This window comes from Hordeum vulgare, chromosome 1H (assembly GCF_904849725.1).
Source record: "Hordeum vulgare subsp. vulgare chromosome 1H, MorexV3_pseudomolecules_assembly, whole genome shotgun sequence".
Classification (NCBI taxonomy): Eukaryota; Viridiplantae; Streptophyta; class Magnoliopsida; order Poales; family Poaceae; genus Hordeum; species Hordeum vulgare.
The window spans coordinates 438,824,363-438,836,182 of NC_058518.1; positions in this window are offsets into that span (position 1 = coordinate 438,824,363).

Consider the following 11,820-nt stretch of genomic DNA (forward strand, 5'->3'; position numbering starts at 1 on the left):
TCTAGTATTTGCCGCAACCCCAACCCTTAAAAGTATCATTTGACATATCACAATTATCACTAGAAAAACACAATCAACCTTGAAACAAACTAGGAAATAAAAATCATTGATGCATGGTTTAATAGTTTACATCACAAAATCATCATCTTCTCCCTCTCATCGGCACCATCACCAAAAAATTGCACCAGCGCCATCTCCTAGATCACTTTCACGTCCATCAAGCACCTCCATTGTCACCGGTGGTGGAGTCCTCCACACCGCCATCGTCACCACCACTCATCAAAGTGTCACCTCGAAGAGTAAAGGACGCACCACGGAATATCCTCTTCCTCTCCGCGATGTCCTCCTTGTACTCCTTCCACCACATCAATTGGTCTTCATCCATGTCCTTCTTGGACAACATCATGTGCTCCTTCTCTTCCACCATGAGTTCTTTCCATGCCTTTGCTTCTTTGACCTTGATCATCCTCTCCTCCAAGTCGGTCTTGCGCTTGGCTTCTTCACGCATTTGCTTCCATGTGTGCAAGCTTCACCTCTTTCTTGTTCTCGTTGATAAGAAGCTTTGTCTCCAATGTCTTCATTGTCAATGCCTCCCTTGACTTCATCATATGTTCCTGATGGGGAACGTTGCATGGGAAACAAAAAATTTCCTACGCGCACGAAAACCTATCATGGTGATGTACATCTACGTACCCTTGTAGATCGCACAGCAGAAGCGTTAATAAACACGGTTGATGTAGTGGAACGTCCTCACGTCCCTCGATCCGCCCCGCGAACCGTCCCATGAACCGTCCCGCGATCCGTCCCACGATCCACTCCGATCTAGTGCCTAACGGACGGCACCTCCGCGTTCAGCACACGTACAGCTCGACGATGATCTCAGCCTTCTTGATCCAGCAAGAGAGACGGAGAGGTAGATGAGTTCTTCGGCAGCGTGACGGTGCTCCGGAGGTTGGTGGTGATCTAATCTCAGCAGGGCTCCGCCCGAGCTCCGCAGAAACGCGATCTAGAGGAAAAACCGTGGAGGTATGTGGTCGGGCTGCCGTGGCAAAGTTGTCTCAAATCAGCCCTAAAACCTCCGTATATATAGGTGGGAGGGGAGGGACCTTGCCTTGGGGCTCAATGAGCCCCAAGGGGTTTGGCCGAAGCAAGGGGGGAAGTCCTCCCCTTCCAATTCTAGTCCAACTAGGATTGGAAGGTGGAGTCCTTCTCGACTTTCACACTTCCCCTTTTTTTTCTCTTTGATTTTTCTTTCTCCTGCACATAGGGCCTCTTGGGCTGTCCCACCAGACCACTAAGGGCTGGTGTGGCACCCCTAAGGCCTATGGGCTTCCCTCGGGTGGGATTCCCCCCCCCCCCCGGTGAACATCCGGAACCCATTCGTCATTCCCGGTACATTCCCGGTAACTCTGAAAACCTTCCGGTAATCAAATGAGGTCATCCTATATATCAATCTTCGTCTCCGGACCATTCCGGAAACCCTCGTGACGTCCGTGATCTCATCCGGGACTCCGAACAACATTCGGTAACCAACCATATAACTCAAATACGCATAAAACAACGTCGAACCTTAAGTGTGCAGACCCTACGGGTTCGAGAACTATGTAGACATGACCCGAGGGACTCCTCGGTCAATATCCAATAGCGGGACCTGGATGCCCATATTGGATCCTACATATTCTACGAAGATCTTATCGTTTTAACCTTAGTGCCAAGGATTTATATAATCCCGTATGTCATTCCCTTTGTCCTTCGGTATGTTACTTGCCCGAGATTCGATCGTCAGTATCCGCATACCTATTTCAATCTCGTTTACCGGCAAGTCTATTTACTCGTTCCGTAATACAACATCCCGCAGCTTACACTAAGTCACATTGCTTGCAAGGCTTGTGTGTGATGTTGTATTACCGAGTGGGCCCCGAGATACCTCTCCGTCACACGGAGTGACAAATCCCAGTCTTGATCCATACTAACTCAACGGACACCTTCGGAGATACATGTAGAGCATCTTTCTAGTCACCCAGTTACGTTGTGACGTTTGATACACACAAGGTATTCCTCCGGTGCCAGTGAGTTATATGATCTCATGGTCATAGGAACAAATACTTGACACGCAGAAAAACAGTAGCAACAAAATGACACGATCAACATGCTACGTTCATTAGTTTGGGTCTAGTCCATCACATGATTCTCCTAATGATGTGATCCCGTTATCAAGTGACAACACTTGCCTATGGTAAGGAAACTTTGACCATCTTTGATCAACGAGCTAGTCAACTAGAGGCTTACTAGGGACAGTATTTTGTCTATGTATCCACACAAGTATTGTGTTTCCAATCAATACAATTATAGCATGGATAATAAACGATTATCATGAACAAAGAAATATAATAATAACTAATTTATTATTGCCTCTAGGGTATATTTCCAACAGTCTCCCACTTGCACCAGAGTCAATAATCTAGTTCACATCACCATGTGATTCTAACGAATCCAACACCCATATAGTTCTGGGGTCTGATCATGTCTTGCTCGTATTTGTGTGTTCTTTACAAATCTTTATGTCATCGTATAGATGCTGCTACTACGTGCTATTCGGAAATACTCCAAATATCTACTCTACTATACGAATCCGTTTCACTACTCATAGTTATTTGGATTAGTGTCAAAGCTTGCATCGACGTAACCCTTTATGACGAACTCTTTTAACCACCTCCATAATCGAGAAAAATTCCTTAGTCCATTAGTTACTAAGGATAACTTTGACCGTTGTTTAGTGATTCAATCCTGGATCACTCTGTGTACCTCTTAACAGACTTGAGGCAAGGCACACATCAGGTGCGGTACTCAGCATGGCATACTTTAGAAGACGACCTTCGTCTATTCTCTTTATTCAGCCGTGGTCGGGTTTTGAGTCTTACTCAAATTCACACCTTACAACACAGTCAAGAACTCCTTCTTTGCTGATCTATTTTGAACTCCTTCAAAAACTTGTCAAGGCATCCATCTTGTTGAAATTTCTATTAAGTGTTTCGATCTATCTCAATAGATCTTGATGCTCAACGTTCAAGTAGCTCAATTCAGGTATTCCTTTGAAAAACTCCTTTCAAACAACCTTTTATGCTTTACAGAAATTCTACATTACTTCTGATCCACAATATGTCAACCACATATACTTATCAGAAATTCTATAGCGCTCCCACTCACTTCTTTGGAAATACAAGTTTCTCATAAACCTTGTACAAACCCAAAATCTTTGATGATCTCATCAAAGTGTATATTCCAACTCCGAGATGCTTGCACCAGTCCATTGAAGGATCGCTGGAGCTTGCATACTTGTTAGTATCTTTAGGATCGACAAAACCTTCTGGTTGTATCACATACTTGTTAGTATCTTCCCTCAAGGAAACCGTCGAGGAAACAATGTTTTGACATCCTATGTGCAATATTTCATAAATAATGCAGCAACTACTAACATAATTCTAACAGATTTTTAGCATCGCTACGAGTGAGAAAGTCTCATCATAGTCAACTATTTGATCTTGTCGGAAACATCTTTGCGACAAGTCGAGCTTTTATTAATAGTGACTTATCACCATCATCGTCTGTCTTCCTTTTAAAGATCCATCTTTACTTAATAGTCTTACTACCATTAAGCAGTTCCTCCAAAGTCTACACTTTGTTCTCACACATGGATTCTCTCTCGGATTTCATGGCCTCCAGCCATTTGTCGGAATCCGAGCCCACCATTGTTTCTCCATAACTCGTAGGTTCATTGTTGCTCAACAACATGACCTCCAAGACAGGGTTACCGTACCACTCTGTAGCAGTACGCGACCTTTGTCGACCTACGAGGTTTGTAGTAACTTGATCCGAAGCTCTAATGATCACTATCATCATCTTCCATTTCAATTGGTGTAGGCGCCACAGGAACAACTTCCTGCACCCTGCTACACACTGGTTGAAGTGACGGTTCAATAACCTCATCAAGTTCCACCACTCTCCCACTCAACTCTTTCGAGAGAAACCTTTCCTCGAGAAAGGATCCGTTTCTAGAAACAAACACTTTGCTTCCGGATCTGAGATAGGAGATGTATCCAACTGTTTTGGATATCCTATGAAGATGCTTTCATCCGCTTTGGGTTCGAGCTTATCAAACTGAAACCTTTTTCACATAAGCATCGCAGCCCCAAACTTTCAAGAAACGACAGCTTAGATTTCTCTAAACCTCAGTCTATACGGTGTCATCTCAACGGAAATATGCGGTGCCCTATTTAAAGTGAATGCGGTTGTCTCTAATGCATAACCCATAATCGATAGTGGTAATTCGATAAGAGACATCATAGTATGCACCATATCAAATAGGGCGTGGCTATGACGTTCATACACATCATCACACTATGGTGTTTCAGGTGGCATGAACTGCGAAACAATTTTCACATTGTCTTAACTGCGTACCAAAACTCGTAACTCAGATATTCATTTCTATGATCATATCGTATACAGTTTATCCTCTTGTTACGACGAACTTCACTCTGAAACAGAATTGAACTTCTCAATATTTCAGACTTTGTGATTCATCAAGCAAATACTCATGTATCTACTCAAATCGTCAGTGAAGTAAGAACATAACGATATCCACTGCGTGCCTTAGCACTCATTGGACTGCACACATCAAAAATGTATTATTCCCAACAAGTTACTCTCTTGTTTCATGTGGCATGTTTTGCATGTATCAAGTGATTCAAAATCAAGCGAGTCCAAACGATCCATCTCTCATGGAGTTTCTTCATGCATTTATACCAACAGGTATGGTTTGCATGTCTCAAACGTTTCAAAAATGAGTAAGTACAAAGATCCATCAGCATGGAGTTTCTACATGCATTTTATACCAACATGACTCAAGTGGCAGTGCCACAACTAAGTGGTACTATCATTATTACTTTGTATCTTTGGCACTAATATCATGAACATGTGTAACACTACGATCGAGATTCAATAAACCATTGAGGGTAATTATTCAAGCAAATAGAACAACTATTATTCTCTTTAAATGAATAATCGTATTGCAATAAACATGATCCAATCATGTTCATGCTCAACGCAAACACCAAATAACAATTATTTAGGTTTTACCACCAATCCCGATGATAGAGGGAGCGTGCGATGTTTGATCACATCAACCTTGGAAACACTTTCAACACTTATCGTCACCTCGCCTTCAGCTAGTCTCCGTTTATACAGTAGCTTTCATTTCGTGTTACTAATCACTTAGCAACTGAACCGGTATCCAATACCCTCGCGCTACTAGGAGTACTAGTAAAGTAGACATCAACTTCATGTATATCAAATATACTTCTTTCGACTTTGTCAACCTTCTTATCTACCAAGTATCTAGAGTTGCTCCGCCTCAGTGACTGTTCCCCTCATAACAGAAGCACTTAGTCTTGGGTTTGGGTTTATTCTTGGGTCTCTTCATTAGTGCAGCAACTGTTTTGCCATTTCACGAAGTATCCCTTCTAGCCCTTGCCTTTCTTGAAACTTAGTGGTTTTACTAACCATCAACTATTGATGCTCCTTCTTGATTTCTACTTTCGCAGTGTCAAACATCGTGAATCGCTCAAGGAGCATTGTATCTATCCTTTATATGTTATAGTTCATCACGAAGCTCTCACAGCTTGGTGGCAGTGACTTTGGAGAACCATCACCATCTCATCTGGAAGATTAACTCCCACTTGATTCAAGTGATTGTCGTACTCAGACAATCTGAGTATACGCTCAACGATTGAGCTTTTCTCCTTTACTTCGTGGACAAATAATTTTGTCGGAGGTCTCATACCTCTTAACAATGGCACAAGCATGAAATCACAATTTCATCTCTTTAGAACATCTCTTATGTTCCGTGACATTTCAAAACGTCTTCGGCGCCTTGCTTCTAAGCCATTAAGTATTTTGCACTGAACTATCGCGTAGTCATCAGAAACGTGTATTTCGGATGTTCACAACATCCACAGATGATGCTCCAGGTGCATCACACTGAGTGGTGCATTAAGGACATAAGCCTTCTGCGCAGCAACGAGGACAATCCTCAGTATTACAGACTCAGTCCGCAAAGTTTGCTACTATTAACTTTCAACTAAATTTTCTCTAGGAACATATAAAAACAGTAGAGCTATAGCGCAAGCTACATCGTAATTCGCAAAGACCATTAGACTATGTTCATGACAATTAGTTCAATTAATCATATTACTTAATAACTCCCACTCAAAAAGTACATCTCTCTAGTCATTTGAGTGGTACATGATCTAAATCCACTATCTCAAGTCTGATCATCACGTGAGTCGAGAGTAGTTTCAGTGGTAAGCATCTCTATGCTAATCATATCAACTATACAATTCATGCTCGACCTTTTGGTCTCATGTGTTCCGAGGCCATGTCTGCACATGCTAGGCTCGTCAAGCTTAACCCGAGTGTTCCGCGAGTGCAACTGTTTTGCACCCATTGTATGTGAACGTTGAATCTATCACACCCGATCATCACGTGGTGTCTCGAAACGACGAACTATCGCAACGGTGCACAGTCGGGGAGAACACAATTTGAGCTTGAAATTTTAGTGAGAGATCACCTCATAATGGTACCGTCGTTCTAAGCATAATAAGGTGCATAAAGGATTAACATCACATGAAATTCATAAGTGACATGATATGGCCATCATCATGTGATTCTTGATCTCCATCACCAAAGCACCGGCACAATCTTCTTGTCACCGGTGCCACACCATGATCTCCATCATCATGATCTCCATCAACGTGTCGCCATCGGGGTTGTCGTGCTACTCATGCTATTACTACTAAAGCTACGTCCTAGCAATATAGTAAACGCATCTGCAAGCACAAATGTTAGTTTAAAGACAACCCTATGGCTCCTGCCGGTTGCCGTACCATCGACGTGCAAGTCGATATTAACTATTACAACATGATCATCTCATACATCCAATATATCACATCACATCGTTGGCCATATCACATCACAAGCATACCCTGCAAAAACAAGTTAGACGTCCTCTAATTGTTGTTGCATGTTTTACGTGGTGACCATGGGTATCTAGTAGGATCGCATCTTACTTACGCAAAAACCACAACGGAGATATATGAATTGCTATTTAACCTCATCCAAGGACCTCCTCGGTCAAATCCGATTCAACTAAATTTGGAGAAACCGACACTCGCCAGTCATCTTTGAGCAACGTAGTTGCTCGTAGCGATGAAATCAGTCTCTCGTAAGCGTACGAGTAATGTCGGTCTGAGCCGCCTCGATCCAACAATACCGCGGAATCAAGAAAAGACTAAGGAGGGCAGCAAATCGCACATCACCGCCCACAAAAAATTTTGTGTTCTACTCGAGAAGACATCTACGCATGAACCTGGCTCTGACACCACTGTTGGGGAACGTTGCATGGGAAACAAAAAATTTCCTACGCGCACGAAAACCTATCATGGTGATGTACATCTACGAGGGGGATTTCAGATCTACGTACCCTTGTAGATCGCACAGCAGAAGCGTTAATAAACGCGGTTGATGTAGTGGAACGTCCTCACGTCCTTCGATCCGCCCCGCGAACCGTCCCACGAACCGTCCCGCGATCCGTCCCATGATCCGCTCCGATCTAGTGCCGAACGGACGGCACCTCCGCGTTCAGCACACGTACAGCTCGACGATGATCTCGGCCTTCTTGATCCAGCAAGAGAGACGGAGAGGTAGATGAGTTCTCCGGCAGCGTGATGGCGCTCCGGAGGTTGGTTGTAATCAGCAGGGCTCCGCCCGAGCTCCGCAGAAACGCGATCTAGAGGAAAAACCGTGGAGGTATGTGGTCGGGCTGCCGAGGCAAAGTTGTCTCAAATCAGCCCTAAAACCTCCATATATATAGGTGGGAGGGGAGGGGCCTTGCCTTGGGGCTCAAGGAGCCCCAAGGGGTTCGGCCGAAGCAAGGGGGGAAGTCCTCCCCTTCCAATCCTAGTCGAACTAGGATTGGAAGGTGGAGTCCTTCTCCACTTTCCCACTTCCCCCTTTTTTCTCTTTGATTTTTCTTTCTCCTGCGCATACACTACTGGAATCAGAGATTTTGCCGTCTGCCTAGTCTTTGTCGTCTGCTAGCTGACGGCAAAGACACTCTTTGCCATGAGCTTCAGCAAAACTGACGGCAAAGAACTGGCTGATGGGAAAGAAGGTCTTTGCCAGCAGTCAACTCTTTGCCGTGTGCCGCAGACGGCAAAGAAGGGGCCAGCAGACGGCAAAGAAGCTCATCTGGCCGGGGGAACCTTAGGTCAAACTACTCCCTTCTTTGTCGTGTGCTCGCTGACGGCAAAGATGCCAGAGGCAGACGACAAAGAGTATAGACCCCTTTGCCGTGTGCCTTCTTGGGCTTCTTGGGTTGTCCCACCAGCCCACTAAGGGCTGGTGTGGCACCCCTAAGGCCTATGGGCTTCTCCCGGGTGGGATTGCCCCCCCGGTGAACATCCGGAACCCATTCGTCATTCCCGGTACATTCCCAGTAACTCTGAAAACCTTCCGGTAATGAAATGAGGTCATCCTATATATCAATCTTCGTCTTCGGACCATTCCAGAAACCCTCGTGACGTTCGTGATCTCATCCGGGACTCCGAACAACATTCGGTAACCAACCATATAACTCAAATACGCATAAAACAACGTTGAACCTTAAGTGTGCAGACCCTGCGGGTTCGAGAACTATGTAGACATGACCCGAGAGACTCCTCGGTCAATATCCAATAGCGGGACCTGGATGCCCATATTGGATCCTACATATTCTACGAAGATCTTATCGTTTGAACCTCAGTGCCAAGGATTCATATAATCCCGTATGTCATTCCCTTTGTCCTTCGGTATGTTACTTGTCCGAGATTCGATCGTCAGTATCCGCATACCTATTTCGATCTCGTTTACCCGCAAGTCTCTTTACTCGTTCTATGATACAAGATCCCGCAACTTACACTAAGTCACATCGCTTGCAAGGCTTGTGTGTGATGTTGTATTACCGAGTGGGCCCCGAGATACCTCTCCGTCACACGGAGTGACAAGTCCCAGTCTTGATCCATACTAACTCAACGGACACCTTCGGAGATACTTGTAGAGCATCTTTATAGTCACCCAGTTACGTTGTGACATTTGATAGACACAAGGTATTCCTCCGGTGCCAGTGAGTTATATGATCTCATGGTCATAGGAACAAATACTTGACACGCAGAAAAACAGTAGCAACAAAATGACACGATCAACATGCTACGTTCATTAGTTTGGGTCTAGTCCATCAGATGATTCTCCTAATGATGTGATCCCGTTATCAAGTGACAACACTTGCCTATGGTCAGGAAACTTTGATCATCTTTGATCAACGAGCTAGTCAACTACACTACGGGAATCAGGTTATTTGCCGTCTATTAAGATCTTTGCCATCAGCTTTTCTTCGTGGATGACGGCAAAGACGTAATTTGTCGTGTGTTGCTGTCAGCTGATGACGGTAAAGAATGACTGTCGGCGTAAACATATTTTGCCGTCTATAATAAAAATTGCAGACGGCAAAATTATTTTGCCGTCTGTAAAAATAAGCGGATGACGGCAATGACATAATTTGCCATTTGTAATAGAAAGTGATGACGGCAAAGAAGAAGCACAGCACACGGATCGATCACGCGGATCGATGACGTGGCAAGATCTAAGACACACCAGCCTACCCCATCCCACCACGCACGGACGTGGGTGAACAAATATTTTGCCGTGTGTAAAAATAACTGGATGACGGCAAAGACGTATTTTGCCGTCTGTAAAAATAATTGGATGACAGTAAAATAATTGCCGTTTGTAAAAATACCTAGATGACGGCAAATTAATTTTGCCGTCTGTAAAAATACCTAGATGACGGCAAAATAAGAAGCGCAACACACAAGGATCGATCACGTGGATCGATGACGTGGCAGTATCCGCACCACACATCGTCATCCACCACACCCTCAGTCCCCACCCCACCGACGCACATCCCACCACCCCACGTCTCCATCTCTTATCTCCCCCACCAGCAGCCACCCCGTTGCCCCCACCCACCCCCCCCCGCGCCCACCACCAACCACTCCCTTCGGCGCCTCACCGCCCCCTCCATCCGGTGCCTCACCGCCCCTCCCTCCGGCGCCTCACCGCCCCTCCCTCCGGCGCCTCACCGCCCCCTCCCTCCGGTGCCTCACCGCCCCCTCCCTCCGGCGCCTCACCGCCCCCTCCCTCCGGTGCCTCACCGCCCCCTCCCTCCGGCGCCTCATCGCCCCCTCCCTCCGGCGCCTCACCGCCCCGACCCCCCGCGCCCACCACCACCCACCCTCTAGATCCGGCGACCTGAGCAGCTCCCCGACGCCACCGCAGCTCGCCTCTCCAGCGCCTCCATCAGCTTGGCCTCGAGGTGGCTGGCCCCGACCGCGCCCACCACCACCCACCCTCTGGATCCAGCGACCTCAGCAGCTCCCCGACGCCACCGCAGCTCGCCTCTCCAGCGCCTCCATCAGCTCGGTCTCGGGGTGGCCGTCCCCGGCCGTGCCCACCACCACCCACCCTCTGGATCCGGCGACCTCAGCAGCTCCCCGACGCCACCGCAGCTCGCCTCTCCAGCGCCTCCATCAGCTCGGCCTCGGGGTGGCCGGCCCCGGATTCGGTGAGATCCTTGCGGCGCGGCTGTGGGAGTCGGATGGGGTGCCCGAGGAGCTACTATCCGCCTGCTGGCCCTGCACACGCCGCTTGGTGGCCACGCACCCGCCGCCTGCTGGCCGTGTTCGAGATGTGCCGCGTCCATGCAGTGGAGAAGAAGCCAAGGGACTTGATTGCTTTTTTATCTTTAGTTCCAGAGTGCTTTATGTAATACGCGAGGACTTCTTTAGGAGTTGTGCTAATGTCAGGGTCCTTTGTGTAAATTTATATCAACTTTTTGGCTGATGTAGTTTCCATGCCCTTTTGTGCCATTTTGGTTCATTGAGTGACGATGGACTATATATGTTTTATAAAATCCGCTCCTAAAGATTCTATCTATGCCTTTGACCAGATGTGCACCTAGTTATTGTTTATATTTTTTTTAAAAGAAAATTTCTTTGCCGTCTGGTATTCATAACAACTGACGGCAAACTCGTAATCTTTGCCGTCTTGCATTCCGGTCGGATGACGACAAAGAGTTAACGCCGTCCGGGTGGTTCTGTTAGGTTTTTTGCCGTCTCCCTCATAATAGATGACGGCAAACCATTTTCACTGACGGCAAAATTTTTGCCGTCTGCCCGAAAAAATGCTGACGGCAAAATTACCCTTTGCGGGCACATGGTCTGACGACATTTTTTGTCGTCATGGGCTGACGGCAAATCTTTTGCCGTCTGTAATTCTCTCTTTGCCGTCTTTAGCGTCCTGACAGCAAAATGCCCGATTCCTGTAGTGCTAGAGGCTTACTAAAGACAGTGTTTTGTTTATGTATCCACACAAGTATTGTGTTTCCAATCAATACAATTATAGCATGGATAATAAACGATTATGATGAACAAAGAAATATAATAATAACTAATTTATTATGAATTTACTAGGGACAATGTTTTGTCTATGTAAAGAAATATTTATGGGTTTAGGGGTTCTATTCTTTGCCTTTTTTCGTTTCAACCGTAAAAAACAGTTAATTTTAAGGATTTAAGGATTTAAGGGCATTACTAGTCATACTTTTAGGGAGTACCTTTTTTCTTTTAAAAAAATTATAGCTAATTCTTCAAACTGACAAACTGCCTCGCA